Source organism: Poecilia latipinna, unplaced genomic scaffold (genome assembly GCF_001443285.1).
Source record: "Poecilia latipinna isolate Pla-1442-1.1 unplaced genomic scaffold, P_latipinna-1.0 Scaffold852, whole genome shotgun sequence".
NCBI lineage: Eukaryota > Metazoa > Chordata > Actinopteri > Cyprinodontiformes > Poeciliidae > Poecilia > Poecilia latipinna.
In genome coordinates this window covers 12,965-27,901 of record NW_015113468.1, presented here as the reverse complement: position 1 = coordinate 27,901, position 14,937 = coordinate 12,965, and the positions used below count along the sequence as shown (strand labels likewise).

At 36.0% G+C, this 14,937-nt stretch overlaps 1 protein-coding gene across 2 annotated transcripts in view; it reads right to left on the bottom strand.

Moving 5' to 3' along the window:
* pak4 (p21 protein (Cdc42/Rac)-activated kinase 4) overlaps positions 1-10,247 on the bottom strand; it is a 34,676-nt gene extending 24,429 nt beyond the window's left edge. Inside the window, exon 1 of one of the 2 annotated variants that reach the window (XM_015047964.1) lies at positions 10,052-10,247. The gene's annotated coding sequence lies outside the window, so the exon portion shown is untranslated. Of the gene's footprint in view, positions 1-476; positions 984-10,051 lie in introns of those variants that run through there. The other variant, XM_015047965.1, reaches the window with a different exon arrangement.
* Between the last annotated feature and the right edge of the window lie 4,690 nt (positions 10,248-14,937).

The following is a 14,937-nucleotide window of genomic DNA, read 5'->3' as shown; positions in this document are numbered from 1 at the left end:
TTTTAAGCTGGTAACAAGCAGTGAGCAGTACTGTGTGTAATAGATGCTAATTACTTCATTACTGCTGATTAAAAATAGGATTTATTCCTCCAGGTTTCAACTGAAAGCACAAAAACAAAAAGGCAGCAGCAGCAGCTCCATCTTATCTGTAAATGCCTGAAATTTTAATTTATCTACATTTTCCCTTTTTTCATTAAAACTCCGGTTAAAAGTGCAAACATCGCCATCCTCCCCCTCTCTGCTCAGCTCCATGTGTCACTAACACTTGTGCAAATAAAGACAGATGACTGTGATGGTGGAGTCCAGCAGCTGTCTCCACAGTCAGCAACAGGTCTGAATGGGAACACTGGGAGAGAAATAACAAGAAAATAAAACTTATTCTGCTGTTCAGATCCCAAAACCGACCGCGACATTTCAAAAGAAATCAAACTTTCCTTCCGTCGTGATGAAACTCAGCTGTGATCGGTAATACTCACTAGGAACCAGAACCGAGTCCAGCGAACCAGCACCGGATCCGTTTCCGCGGAGGAATCCAGCTGGGAAGCGGCGACATTAACCGTGGAAGCGGCGGAACCGAGTAGAGAAGCCGTGGGCTCGGAAACACGTAGCGTGTCGCATTCCTTTGGTTTCAGTGTCGTGACGTTACCGGGTGAGACAGCCGGTCAACGGGGGGAGGGAGGGAGATTAGCGCGGCTCTGTCAGCAGCCAAACACGGGTTAGAAATCACAAACAGCGACGCCTCTTCCTCCTCCGTCCCTCTCCTCATACACGGACGTGCAGGTGTTTTACCTGCACGGTCACGTGACGCACATTTGACTTTTTACACTTCCTGTTGGGAGGTTCATTTCCAGGTTTGGTTTTGTTTCGGTTTTTTCCCAAATTAAATAATAAACCGGTGGCAGCGGACATTTACGAAAACGTGTAAAACAAACAGCGATGTGTTCAAGGACCAAAACTGACGGTGGGAAAATTAGAAAACCTATTTCTGTTCTTTTTTTAATTTTTTTTACATGGATCAAGGTTGCATTAGTGATCAGTGATGAAACTAGAGGAAAAAATGTCTCCCCTTTATTTGCATTTTTTTTTTCATTTTAATCTTTAAACTACCAGAATTTGCATAAAAGAGTTTATTCTTGTTTGTCTGAGGTCATTATTTCTAAATAGAAATCAGACAATCTGATCAGTGCTTTATCTTTTATGGAGTACTCTTTTAATCTTAAATGAGTAACTTCTTACAGGATGCACATCTAAAACAAACTGTGATGTGTTCAAGGACCAAAACTGACAGTGGGAAAATTAGAAAACAACCTATTCCTGTAGTTTTACTGGAATAGGTTGTAATAATCAACAGTGGAACCACGCCATCACCTTCCAACTACTTCCTGTTGTCTTTTTTGTCGTTTCCTCCAGTGGTAACATCTGGTTGTTGATTATGTCATGCAAAAAAAAATAATCCATTGCAGTTTTGAGAAATAAACCAATTTTGATACGGCCAAAAAAAAAAAAACCAAAAAAAAAAAACCTCATCCTAGCAGCAAAATCTGATCAAAAACGTATCTTTTTTCTTAAATTGGCGTTTTTACATTAAGCAAATTTATTTTTGAAATGTCAAATTGCGCAATTATAAGGTCAATGGAAAAGCAGTTAGTGCTTCAGGTGAGTAGTTAAGTGTAGATCAGGTGTTGCACCTTAAAATGTTTTCTCAGAAAATGCTTGGTGATTTCTGGGAACCCTTTGTTTTGGTTTCCCTTTTTATCGTTGCGTTCGTTCTGCACATGTTCAGGTATAAAACAAACGGGGTAATCGTTCGGCATGCCAGACCAACGAGGTTGTCCTGGATATTTTCAGTAAGAAGACGTACCAGAAAAACCTTAAAAACAAGAATACATTCAACTTCCAGCCTCGCAAATGTGTATTTTGCCATTAGATAATGACTCCCTCTTACACAACAAGCGATGACAGTCTGCCTCAAATTAGCCTGTTTATCTAATCAAAGCATGCTGCTGTGAAATACCAAGTCTGCCTGTTAATATAAGCACATTCATCACCAAACTGAGCAAAACACAGACACAGCCAAGGCCAAATTACAGAGCATGATGTCAGAAACCCAGTCAAAGCCCTCCAAGGATAGTTTGATTTGCTTGGGTGTGGATGCAATCAGATAAGCAAAAAACAAGATGGCTTACAAAGACAAAAAATAACGACTGAATGAAAAGTTTGGTTGTTTAATAAAGAAAACTGGTCAATTTATTTTCAGGTGCCGATCAGGAATGTATTTAATACCTGAGCAAAGAGAAAGCCTGTTGACTTTCCTGAGTAAAAATACAGCAGAAACTGGTCCAGCCGACGTATCAACGGCAGAGACGCACAAAGCTGCCAATCCAGAGGCCAAGTTCAAACAAAGCTCGCAGTGTTGCAGCCAATAAGGGCCGACTTTCAGGCACAGGTTGTGGAATGTGGAAAGGTCAATGAGAAAGACAAGCAGAGAAAGTAGGGTAAATGAGTACACAAGCCGACTTCCACACATTTCAACACAGACTTTCTGACTCGGAGGAAACCTTTTCCATATTTCTACACACTGAACAACAAAGAAACACTTTTAATAAACCCCAAGGCAACTTTAAAATGGTTATAAACTTACCTTCAGGTTCCAGTGTCAAATGTTCTAAGAGAATGTGTTCTTGCATTATTATGTCATTGCATTACTGGAAAATGTTTATTGCAATAATTTCTGGGACAATTTATCATCCAGTAAAATTTGTCATTGTGACAGGAGTAACTATTGATTATTATGTTTTGAAGGAAAATTTTGTTTTGTTGAGACATCAGTCTTTTTTTCTGTTCTTTGAAAAGTAAAGTTTACTGATGTACTTGCATTATGTTTTTATCATATTTGTTGTAAATAGTCTGAAAATGATTATATTTTTGTTTATATTGATCATTTCTGGGAGTATTTACTGTCCAGCAAAATGTGTTATTGTGACAGCTTATAAAACAATAGTAAAAATTCACATTTACTGCATTAAATATTTTCCATGACTTCAGACCTGTCCACAAATATTACAGTTTTCATCTATTTACTAAACATTTTGTACATCTTTATGCCTGTTTTGCTCATAAATCCTAAACATTTTTCAAAGAGAATCACCAAAAATAGACAGTATTTTCAAAAATAAATGAATAAAAATAAATAGAAGTAACCTTTAATCTGCTGTAGCTATTGATAATTAAAATGACCAGTTTTGTCCAATTTTGGGCCTCGAGAGTTAACAGCTTTATGACAGTAAGTGCCACAAAACAAGCATGGGAAATTGACTATTAAAGTTCAGTCCACTTCCAAATTATTTAAAAATAACAGGAACCAACTAATAACAACCAAACACTTCATCCTCAATCTAGCACAAAAAAATTCTACCAATTTAATAAAAGTTTTACCTTCATGTCTCTTGATGTCCTATTGAAACCCATTTAGACCAAACTGCACTGCAGAAACTATTTGAAATACGCATAAAGCGAAGGATATACAATGTATAACTAATAATTGTTGCATGAAACACACCTCTCATTGTCAACAGAAGAATATGTGAATTAGTCAAAAGAGCAACAGAAAAATGCTTCGGATTACAGATGAAAATACTACGTGTCCTCGATATGCTTCGGTAAAAACAAACTTCGGTGAGTCATGAGCGACTGAAAATGTCGTATGGATTTCCAGACAACAGGAATATCCACTTAGCAGTAGTAACAGATCCAGAAACGATTTCTGTTTCAGCAGGAAACAAATACCGACTGAGAGGGAAGGAAGAAACAGGATGGACAAGAATCGGCCGAGGCCCGATACTTGCTAACTCATGCTTAGAAATAGATTAGATTTATTATTTATAAATACAAGAGATAAGAAAAAAGTGACAAAGGTACTAAAGTTGTTCGTTTGAGCCAATTATGTGCTTTTACTCCAAATAAACAGCTGGTTTAAACATACACACCACAAATTGTTATTTAATTTCACTTTTGGATCAATATAGTTTTAATTTAAATGAATTATCATTTGTTCAGATAGATATATGTGCTCACATCAGTCTCATGGCGTACTTCTGTTGGGAGCACAAATAGTAATAATAATCAGGTTGCTGGTCCAGTGTCAGATAGTTCATGCTAGGAATGCACGATATGAACGGTCTCCGGTAGAAATCTGGACTGAGATGGAGATCTGTAGTCTACCAGCTAACTGCGGTAAAGCTCGTTGACGACGCAACCGGCTGGCATCAAAACAGAGCAGGCGGGAAGCAGCGAGGCTGAGGGCGCAAAGGAAGAACTCGTTAAAAAAGCAGGTGCAAAAAACATCAGTTATCTGGACCGGGTTCAGGTTTAACGGCGATGCTCAGGAGGAGCGCAGCAGATGTCACGGTCAGACAGCGACAAGTGTTGAACAAGCTTTAACACATACAAATATATGCATTACAATCAATTAGTATTTGATTTTTTTAATTTCTATAGTAAGTTTTATAGAAATCATATTGTGGTACACATTGTTACCACCACCCATTACAATATATATTGTGATATGAATTTTATGCCATATTGCCCATCCCTAGTTCAGGCTTGAACCTTTTCTGTTTATATCATGCTACATTTTAAGAAGAAAAATCTTTTCTCTTTAAAAACATGAACTGAATTATTATTTACTAGCATCTTGTTCTTCATACATTTCTTTTACCAGCTTAAGCAGCTACTAGCAGGACAGTTTTTTGATTACTCGATTAATCATTAGATTAATCACTAAATGACTCAATTACTAAACTAATCTATTGAGAAATCAGGCTGAATTTGTGATCAAACTGGCCATAATCCTGACTGGTGTCCGGTAAATATGTGAGTCATGGTGGCGTTGTCATTACATAATGTCATGTTGTAAACAGAAGCAATGAGGGTGTGATCATCACCTCTCTCATTAGGAAAACGCAGACGTCATGTGATCTCAGATTTAAAGACAGTCCTGAACAGTGCTGCTCTTTAATCAGACGTGGCAGACATCATGTGACCTGTGAACCTGGGAAGCTGCCGCTGTGCTGGAAGGGATCAAGTAAAGCCGTGTGAAGATTACTCACAGTTTGAAAATATTATGTGAAGATGAACAGAGATTCTTTCAAGAGTCCTACAAAGGCAGGATCCTGAGAAATAATCTAGGAACGGGTCGAGTCCTGTCCATCTCATCCAGACTAGCGAAAGCTTTCGTTTCCCCCTCTGAAACCCAACCGGAACCGAGGTGACACGCCGCCACCATCCAGAAGTCTCCCTGTATTGTTTCTGTTAATCCTCCGTAACATTGCGAGCACACAAGCCTCAGCATGATTTCACAGCCAGAACGGGAAACGACTGCAGAACAAACATTTACTGAAGCCAAAATAGGGACAAAAGAACACATCGGCCTTTCAAAAAGAGAAAAACTACAACTCCCTTAAAATAAAACACAAGCTACTGGAGGAAAGTAGGTCAGGTTATTGTTCTTTTACAATAAAGTTCACATTTTGCTTTTTCCTCTACTGCTGATACCCATTTTTACACACATTAAGGGAAAGGCTCCAATAATTTGCTTTTGTCTGACCCAATCTGAACATTTATCTCACCTAAAAGGAAGGAATCTGTTTATGCACACAGTAATTAAACCAAAACTGGACAAAAAAATATGTTCATTTTGCATTTAAGGTATAAAGAAGCTGTCTGCAAATATGTTCTACCCAGAACTCCTCAACTGTCACCCTGTTCAAACTACGTAAAAACTAAAATCTGCTATTTATTATTTTGATAGCAAAAGGTGCCAATCAGTCAGTGCAAAAATTTGTCTACAAATTCTGCAAAATGTGCCAATTTTTTACGCGATTAATCATTCAAATAATCAATTAATCGGCCCAATAATTTATAGAATAATTGATTACTGAAATAATTGTTGTATAATTTTCCTGTTTGCTTTTCTCTGCATCACTTAGCAGTGAGTAAACAGCTCCTTCATGACTTATCTGCTGCAGCAGCAACAAAGGGAAGCTTGTCCTTCACCTTATCAGGCCTGAAGTTTCAGTCGACACCAACAATAACAACCTTGTTGCATTTTTCCTCGGCTCGCGTCGCTCTAAAACTCCTCTTTCAAGTTTGCTTGCGCTTGCAGAAGCGATAATAAAAACAAACAGTCTGATGCTCATGTCAGTCAGTCAGTCAGTCAGAGAAGACGACAGGCGACCCGTCCTGCAGGAAACGCATTAGATTTTGTCTAAATCTGCTGCAGGAATCTCCAGCATTCTTTGCTTGGTTTTATTTTAAATCGAATAGGTTCTTCAGGCCTTGTTTCATAGATGAAGCCCTCCAGCAAACATTTACAACATGCCATAATTACGGGTCTTGAACCAAACAAATGCAGCTGATTGATGGTGTCAGAAACGGATCTGCTGCTCTGCTAACAGGGAATATCTTTTTTACTTCAGTCGCTGTTGTTTCTGATTCTGAGCGCCTCCAGGCCTGTGTTGGAGTTGGCTGGTTCAGTCATTCCTCAGAGGATTTTCCTTTCTGTTCACCAAGTCCAACTCTTTAGCAACGTTTTAAAAAAAAGTATTATTTCTTCATTTTCTCCATGTCTTCCTATTTCCCAACCAGGACTTGTGCAAACAGGCCTAGTTTGATCCTGTAGACTCTGGGTATCCAAACTTTTTGTGAAACGCGTCATGTTGATTATGATGTGAAGTCAGAGTTAGTTGTGGCCCAAAAACATACATAATTTCTAAAACAACTTAAAATCTAATTTTACAAAACTAAGCATACAACAATTAAACAAGAAAGTAGTTGGACATTTTGTAAAAATGGAGGTGTAAATCACAGTATCCCCCAAAATTAAAATGGATTATGCACACACAGTTACTGGACAATAAATTGTCTCAGAAGTTATTGCGATAAACGATAATATTGTTGTTTAGAGGCCATTTTCAAGTGATATAATTGAAATGACATAATAATGCAAGAACACATTCTCAAAGATCAATAAACTTTAACACTGGAATTGGAAGAAATTTTAAATACCAAAAACAAATAAGACAACAGAAACAACAAATAAAATAAATTATGAAGTCTTTTTAAGCAAAACTGCTAAAATATGGGTTTGTTGAGACTAAAGCACCAGACTGAAGACTTTTATCATTCAGTTTTTGGTACAAAGGGAGAAACAAACTATGGAAATAGAAATTGAGCTCATTTTAATTTGTCATGTGATTAATTGATTAATTGATTTATTGCTTATTGTGACAGGCTTAATGCCACTTCCTGTTTTTCCACACAAAGGTTAGCTTTAGGAAGCAAACTTTTAGTTTAATGAACATAGTCAGCTTGTATTTTATCATCACAACTCCAATGTTTTGGTATAAATGAATAAAGATTACATGACCAACTCATTTTTTTAGTTAGTGTTGATTATGGCTAATAATTACACTAATTTAGAGTCAATCAAGTGGTTTTAAACATAAGATAACTGCTCTTTTCACTGACCAGGTGCTCTGCAGGGCTTGAAGATGGCGCTGCTGTTAAGGTGTGATGTATAATGTGAGAGAACAGTGACCCCTGCATGCATCTCTGGCATCCCAGGAATGTGCTGTATGAACCCAGCACCAAACGGACAACTTTACTGAACTCCCTCCACTCACTGCAGACAAAAACGATCACAGGCTCAACATGAACACAGAGCATGAAAGACTCTGTAGCTGATCCAGAACAAAGAACACTAAAACAGAGCAATGCTACAAACCAACACTATGACACTAGCTGCTTTTCATTACAAATGAGTGCAAAACTCTGTCAATATTCCACTAATGTGAAAACCCCCCACAATTTCACAATTGCAGTGTTTCCATTAAAAAAAGAAACGCGATTAAAATCACACGAGAATAAGTTTGTTCACGCAATAAGTTATTAAAAACAGGCCGCCCCTCCTACCACTTCTTGTTGTCTTCTTTGTGGTTTCTCTCAGTAGTAACATCCTGTTGTTGATTATATGACTCGTGTAATGCAAAAAAACTGTTTCCATTGCAGTTTTGCAAAATAAACCAATTTTGATGCAATCAAAAAAACCACTCCATCATCACGCCAAAACATTATTGACAAGAATTTTTTTCAAAATTGCCATTACTCCATTTACTGCGTTTTACAAATTTATTTTTGAAATGTAAGATTTTCCAATTATATAGACAACTGAAACGCAGCAACTGATGTTTGAGAGCAACTTAAAAGGTAAGTAAAGCAGTAAACCTCTCGGTCAACATAAGCTAACAATTTGCATTTAAATATTAACTTCACGTACACCATCAGTCCAGTAACAAGATTTGATACGTCGGAAGATCACGATTCTCTGATTTAAACCCGGAATGCTCTGTTCTAACCCCCACAATGCTCCATTCAGATTAACACAAGAAAATGTTAATCAGCTGTGCAGCGAACTACTAGTGAAGCACTGACACAAACCAGTGTAACTTTGAATTCACAGCGACAAGTTGTAAATTCCACGTAATAGCTACGGATTTTCCCCAACATGCAAAGGCTACATTCATACGGCAGCCGGCAAATGCAACCCAAACCAGACATTTTTTCCAAAACCTCTGGTAAAATATCTGGCTTTTTCACAGCAATCTGAAAGGTCCAATTACAATCTGTGCAATCTTTTCCAAAAATCCGATTTGTGCCACTTCCATGTATGGTGCTACACCAGATGTGTGTCTGATTGTTTTCAGTGTCCACAGCCTGAAACAGTTATGTCGCGTTTTATCCAACTTTTATGTCATTGACACGAGACATGCATCATAATTCTGAACAAAAAGAAGCCAAACGTAGTAAATCTGGATGTAAACAATGGCTGAACATCATTACATTTTCAACCATTGCTCAAACATCTTAAACGGAATAAAAATGTCAGCCTTGTTGTAAAAAGTAAGAAAACCAAAACAATCTATTTACATTTTACTGGAGTTAAACAGTTTCAAAAGTTAAAATGCTGAAGAAAGACTAATTGGAACTGCTGTCATCATTGCAATTTTCAACAAACTTGCCATCACAGCAGCAAGTATGAATAAAAATCCCTTTCTTTCTACATGACGAAGCACCTCTAATGCCTTTAGTTTTGTAAAAAAAAAAAAAAAAAGTAAAAAGATTTATAATCTAATTTATTTAATTTATTCTCAATAAATATCAGTTATGTTTCCTATAAAATGGATGAAATTGTAACATAAAAACAAACAATACTCTGGTGTTTGTAAATTATTTTCTTTAAAACAACGTTAAAATTCAGAAAAGTTAAAACTTGTTAAAAAAAAACACAAAATCAAACTGAGATCCAGGATTGCCAACTCAACTGTTGTACCTATTGTGATGTCATCGACCTAAATACTGACAGAGCAGAAGTAGCTTGGTGTTTTATCAACATGTTTTTTTAAAACATTGTTAATCCTTTAGTTGAGATCAATATTTCAGTACTCAGTTATGTTTTTCTCGTCATTGTATTTTTGTTAGTACAAAAAAAAAATACGCCTTTGGGCAGTTACTTTAAATCTCGTAAATCCTTACATAAAAACACGACGTGTACATCGTGTAAGAGGAAACAAAAGTTTATCAAATCGTTAAACTTTTAAATGATTGATAAGACTGTCAGCAATGTAATACGGGCAAAAATAATTTATTTGCATTTTACCAAAACCATCGTAATTCTGGAAGAGCAGCGCAGTGACGTTACAGTACTGTAGAAACCCATCCTAAAACCAGATTAGGCGGTCATATATGCTGGAGTTACATTCATAAACAACTTATCACATTTATCTTAGCTCATTAATAACAAACTGCAAACTTTCCATCAGGCTGAGAGCGAGTTTTCATTAAATCAGAGAGAAGAGGCTGCTCTGCTTTCCTCGGAGGCAGCCTGGAGAGCACTGAGAGCGGCTAACGTTAGCTCCTGTTAGCTCCTGAACGCGGAGCGGAGCAGCAAAATAACCTTTAAGTACTTTTATTAAACCCGAAGCCGCTTACTCACCCAGAAAGACACGGAGAAACTCTTTCCGCTGCCTCGGAGGGGAGTCTGTAAACTTTCCCGGGCCTAGTGGAGCATGAGCGGGATAAGTTTGGGAAAACTGTCTGACATTAGCTGAAGTCTCTTACTTTCCCAGCGCCATGTTGAACAGGGAAAAAGAGTACATCCGGGAAACTAGGGCCGAGCGTCACCATGGAAACGGAGCAGCGTCGGCCAGTCCTGCCTGAATAATCATGCGATTGGTGTCGTCTTAACCTTTTCATCTCTACCGTATTCATTAGCTTCTGAAGGTTTATTCTGATGAGTTCTATCATTTATTTTTATCATAAAGGTCAAACCACCAAATAATGTGTGTGTGTTCATTTGTTTGAAATAATTACAACAAACAAAGCCAAAGCAGACAGGCTGGATTTTGAGTTTCATTTTATGTTATATAATGTTTGCTTACTTGTTACACACAACTAAACTGCTAATATCCATATTTTTTGTTGTTTGTTTATTTAGTTTTTGCTATGACAGTTTCACTGTCCCTAACTAAAAAAGTTGGGGACAGAATCTGGATCGAAACAGTTAGACTTTGAAATTCTTCTAATAAATTTCTGAAATGAATCTAAAAAAAATTAATAAATTTTCTTTCCTAAAACAATTCCCCAAGGTATTACTTTTTATTTTTTACTTTTTGAGCTCAAAAACTTCCTCTTATTTTCTAGAAAATTTCTGAGATTAATCTAAAGATTCCTGAGATTTTTCTCACAAATTTGAAACTCAGATTTTTTTTCTAGCAATTTTTTTAGATTAATCTAAAAATTTCTGCGTTTTTTTGGCGAAAATTTACTCCTCCTTTATTTGTTCCTGTGCTTTTCAGTAGACTAACACTTTCCGTGGCTTGACAGCTGTTTTTTTATTATAATGTTATAGCTGAATAAGAGTCATGGCTGTGTGGAAACTGATTCAGAACCAGCAGAGAAACAGATGTTGCTGATATAATAGCAGCCTCCTCCTTTTGGCCCAGTCTCCTGCTGCAGAATCCATTTGGAAACAAAACAACATTTTAATGAGTCCAGAGCTGGAAACCAGCCGAGGCAAAACATGGAGACGAAGAAGAAAAACAAAACTGAATATTTATTTAAAGTTTGTAACAGAGGGAAGAACAATCTCTAAATGATTCAGTTTAAAAGCGGAGCACAGCAGAACAACATGTTCATGTTTCTGATCAGAGATCAGGCTGGAAGTTTGTTCTGGTTCAATCTGCTGGATGAGGAAGAGGCGGATGATGATGATGATGATGACAGAGACACTGCGTGTCTGTCTGAGCAAAACAATACAGCCAGAAACACAATGTGCTTATTAATGAGATCAAACAGAAATGTTTCTAATTTGTGTTAGTGTCTCTTAAAATAGAAATCAAAACTTTAAAAATCACTTTAGATCTCTTCTACCGCAATTTCTTTATACATAATTAAATAAAGAAATAAAAGAAAGAGAGAAGAAAGGAAACAAACAAAGAAAAGAAAGGAACAAAGCAAAAGAAAAAGAAAAAAGAAAAGGAGAGAAAGAGGAACAAATAGAAAAGAAAGAAGCAAATAAAAACAGGAAAGAATAGCTGCAGCGTCAAATATCCAACACTGACCTCTAGTGGTCGAATCCTCGCATTGCACCAACTGTCTCGCTAGTTTCCGCTGAGCGACACAAACTGTTATTTTAACCCAGCCACGTTAATTAATAAATAAAAATAATAACATTTTCTGACTTTCAGAGTATCATCAAACTTTTATAATCGTAAATATTTTTAAAAAATATATATTAATTGAAGTTTTCATACAGATTAATATTCTAAAATAATATATTTCAGAGAAAAAATATTACAATTTATTCTCAATTCAGTTCAGTTCAATTTCTTTAAACATCATAATTTTTACACATAATAAAGAAGCAATTTATATAAATAAAATATGTTAAATCCAACTGAATCTGACATTTTAAAGCTGAACTTATTTTAATAAAACTCAGTAAATACAGTCAGATAAATGCTTGATCATTAAAAATCATCAAGAAAAAAGTTTTCTATATGGGAAATTATGTTTCATGCAAAGAGGAGAGGAAATACTCGCATTACATCTGACTAATTATTTTTGAAGGCAGTATTGCAGAATCACCTCAAATTCAAGCCACTTTCCAAGAAATCATTTTCCTTCCTCTTCACCACCTTGTTTGTCTCCATTCCCCAGAAATACATTAAGGACACTAATTTACTTTTTTTTTTTTAAATGAAATACCTATGCTAATGTAATTTGTACTCTTAAAACTTCTTAAAATCTCCTCAGCAGGTGAAAGAGCCACTTTGTCCTGCAGCAGAAACTCGTTGAGTTTCTCCCAGAAACATTGACTTTTTCTCATCACTTTGCAAACTGATCAATAAACCCCAAAAGAGCTGAAAGTGCTAATTAGTCGCGTATTTTTAAAGCTCATTTACATTGCCACTTTTGTCCTGTGGAAAATGTTGTTGGTTTTTTGCTGAGTTTGCTCCCTGACGTTACAGAAAGTTCACATGTCCCATTTAAACTGATTTTTAGACTGTAAATCCTGCTTACTGTGTATACATTTAAAGAAAAATAAAGATATTAACGTGATTTAAACCTTTCGCACACTTGGCTATAAACTTTAGTGAAGGGGTTAATCAGAATTGCAGCCAAATATAAAAATTATTTTCTAAACCAATTTAATATCTAATTTTATCTGTTCAACAATAGATTAAGCATATAATGGAAATAAACAAAGCAGTTAGAGGTTTTGTAAGAATGTGTTCATAAATTATTGCAAAAATAAAAAAGCATGATGAACATTTACAATTTACCAGACACGTTTATGGGGGAAAGGGGATTTTTGTCACTTTATAGGTCAAATTTCAGTTTAACTAATTCATTTAAAAAAAGATTTTGGTAATTCTGAGTAAAAGTCACTAAATATATGTGTTTTTATTCAATATAAAACCAAAGAGAATGTAAAAAGTTAGAAAAACTCACATTTTAAGACCTTTTTTGACTTTATATTTTGTGTCCATGTCGTCTTCTGAGGCTGAGGCTCAAATGTTCCGCACCGGAAATGGAAATGTTCGTCCTGGTCGCGTCCCTCAGGTGAGCCGACCTGCTCTGAACTCTTTCATCTCTGAGTCAGAGAACCAATTAGTGCCGGTGTAGTGGCGATTGTTTGTCAAACCAAACATCCAACAAAGTTCCAATAAGCCACTGAGACACTGGGGTCAAGTATTTTAACGCAGGCAAAGAAGGTTCAGGATCCAACTTGTAATTTGTTGTTCATGATTTATTTTGACATCTTTGCAAAACAAAAAAATGGAACAATTACAGAGTTCAAACGTCCTTTTGTTTTCTCTGCTTCCTTGCACTGGTAAAAACCATAGGCCCCTAACCCAAACAGGCCCCTACATTTATAGAAAGTGGACCAACCCACCTCACTTCCTGTTTACTTAAATATATCAATAAGAAAAATAATAAAACAAAAAAAATAAATGAAATCCACAATTATTAACTTACAAATAAGTTCTGTAAATAATACAAAAAATATACATTTAAGAACAAACTAACAAAATTCAAATGGATAAAGAATATAAACAATAAATAGCTCCAACAGCCGGGATGCGAAGTTTAGCGTGAAAACAAAACAACGGTTAGCAAACGGTCACAAGGTACAGACAAACAAAAAGGAGAGAGAATTTCAACAGAAAAAACGGTTAGAAGAACCTTCAGCTAATGGCGGAGAAACAAAAAACCACTGTCATGGGCGGCTATGCTAACTAGCTTAGCATTCACAACAGGCTATGCTAGCTAAAATAAATTAAAAAACCATTTTTAATAAATATTTCCTGATGCAAAATTGAAAAAAAATAATTTTAGCATCTAGAGTACATAATATTTTCCTTATTAGTTCAGGATGTTTTAAACGTTATTCTAAGAAAAGGGACCATCAGTAGAGAACTCAAATAAGGTGAATGATCTTATTATTGGATTATTGGATCATTCACTCTAAAGGTGAACGATCCAAAATACCGATGTCATCAATACCAAGTTGGCTTCAGTATCAGATGGATGCTGCTGGTTTAAGTTTCCATCTTTAAACTTTATTTTGTTTTTGAGTTGTAGAGACACTGTTGGTTCTTTTAAATCAGGTAAAAACATTATTTTCTATAACTTTCTTGTTTATTTATTTTTTTGAAGAAGATTTTCTCAACTCTACTTAAAAAAAGATTTTGTTTTTATTTGCTCTCAAATTATGATTTTTTGGCACTTTGCATATGCAGAAAAAATGCACACAAATAATAATAGTATTAATGTATCTCTCCAAATTCTGCCAAATAATCTAATAGTCAAATAATTGAAAGAAAAAACCTAAAGCTCAGAAGTTTGATGATTTAAAATTTAAAGATATCATAGTTCTGATGTGATGTCACACTTCCGTTAACTTTGTAACCGACAGCCATCTTGGTAGGCAGTTGCTATGGAGTTGCAATGACAACAATAAACAAACAACACGCTTAGAACTAACTCTCACCTTGTTCCTGACTTACAAACAACATTACAGCTGTTACTCGATTACAATTTTGGAGTTCTCTACCCACCTCTGTGTAATGCCAACATAAATATCAGTGATATTTACTGTCGTATTTACTGCCGAACTAGCAAAGTTAGCTTAGCTAATGTAGCTTTAGATGCTAGCTAAAACAGACATGTAGCCTACGTGTTTGTTACTACATGTAGTCAATCTGCCAGTCACCAGAACCTTGTAATTCACAGGAAGAGTTTGGACGTTCTTTACAAATCCCTTTAAGCCAGTGGTTCCCAAACTTTTTCTTCTGCGCCCTCCCAGTGGTTTCC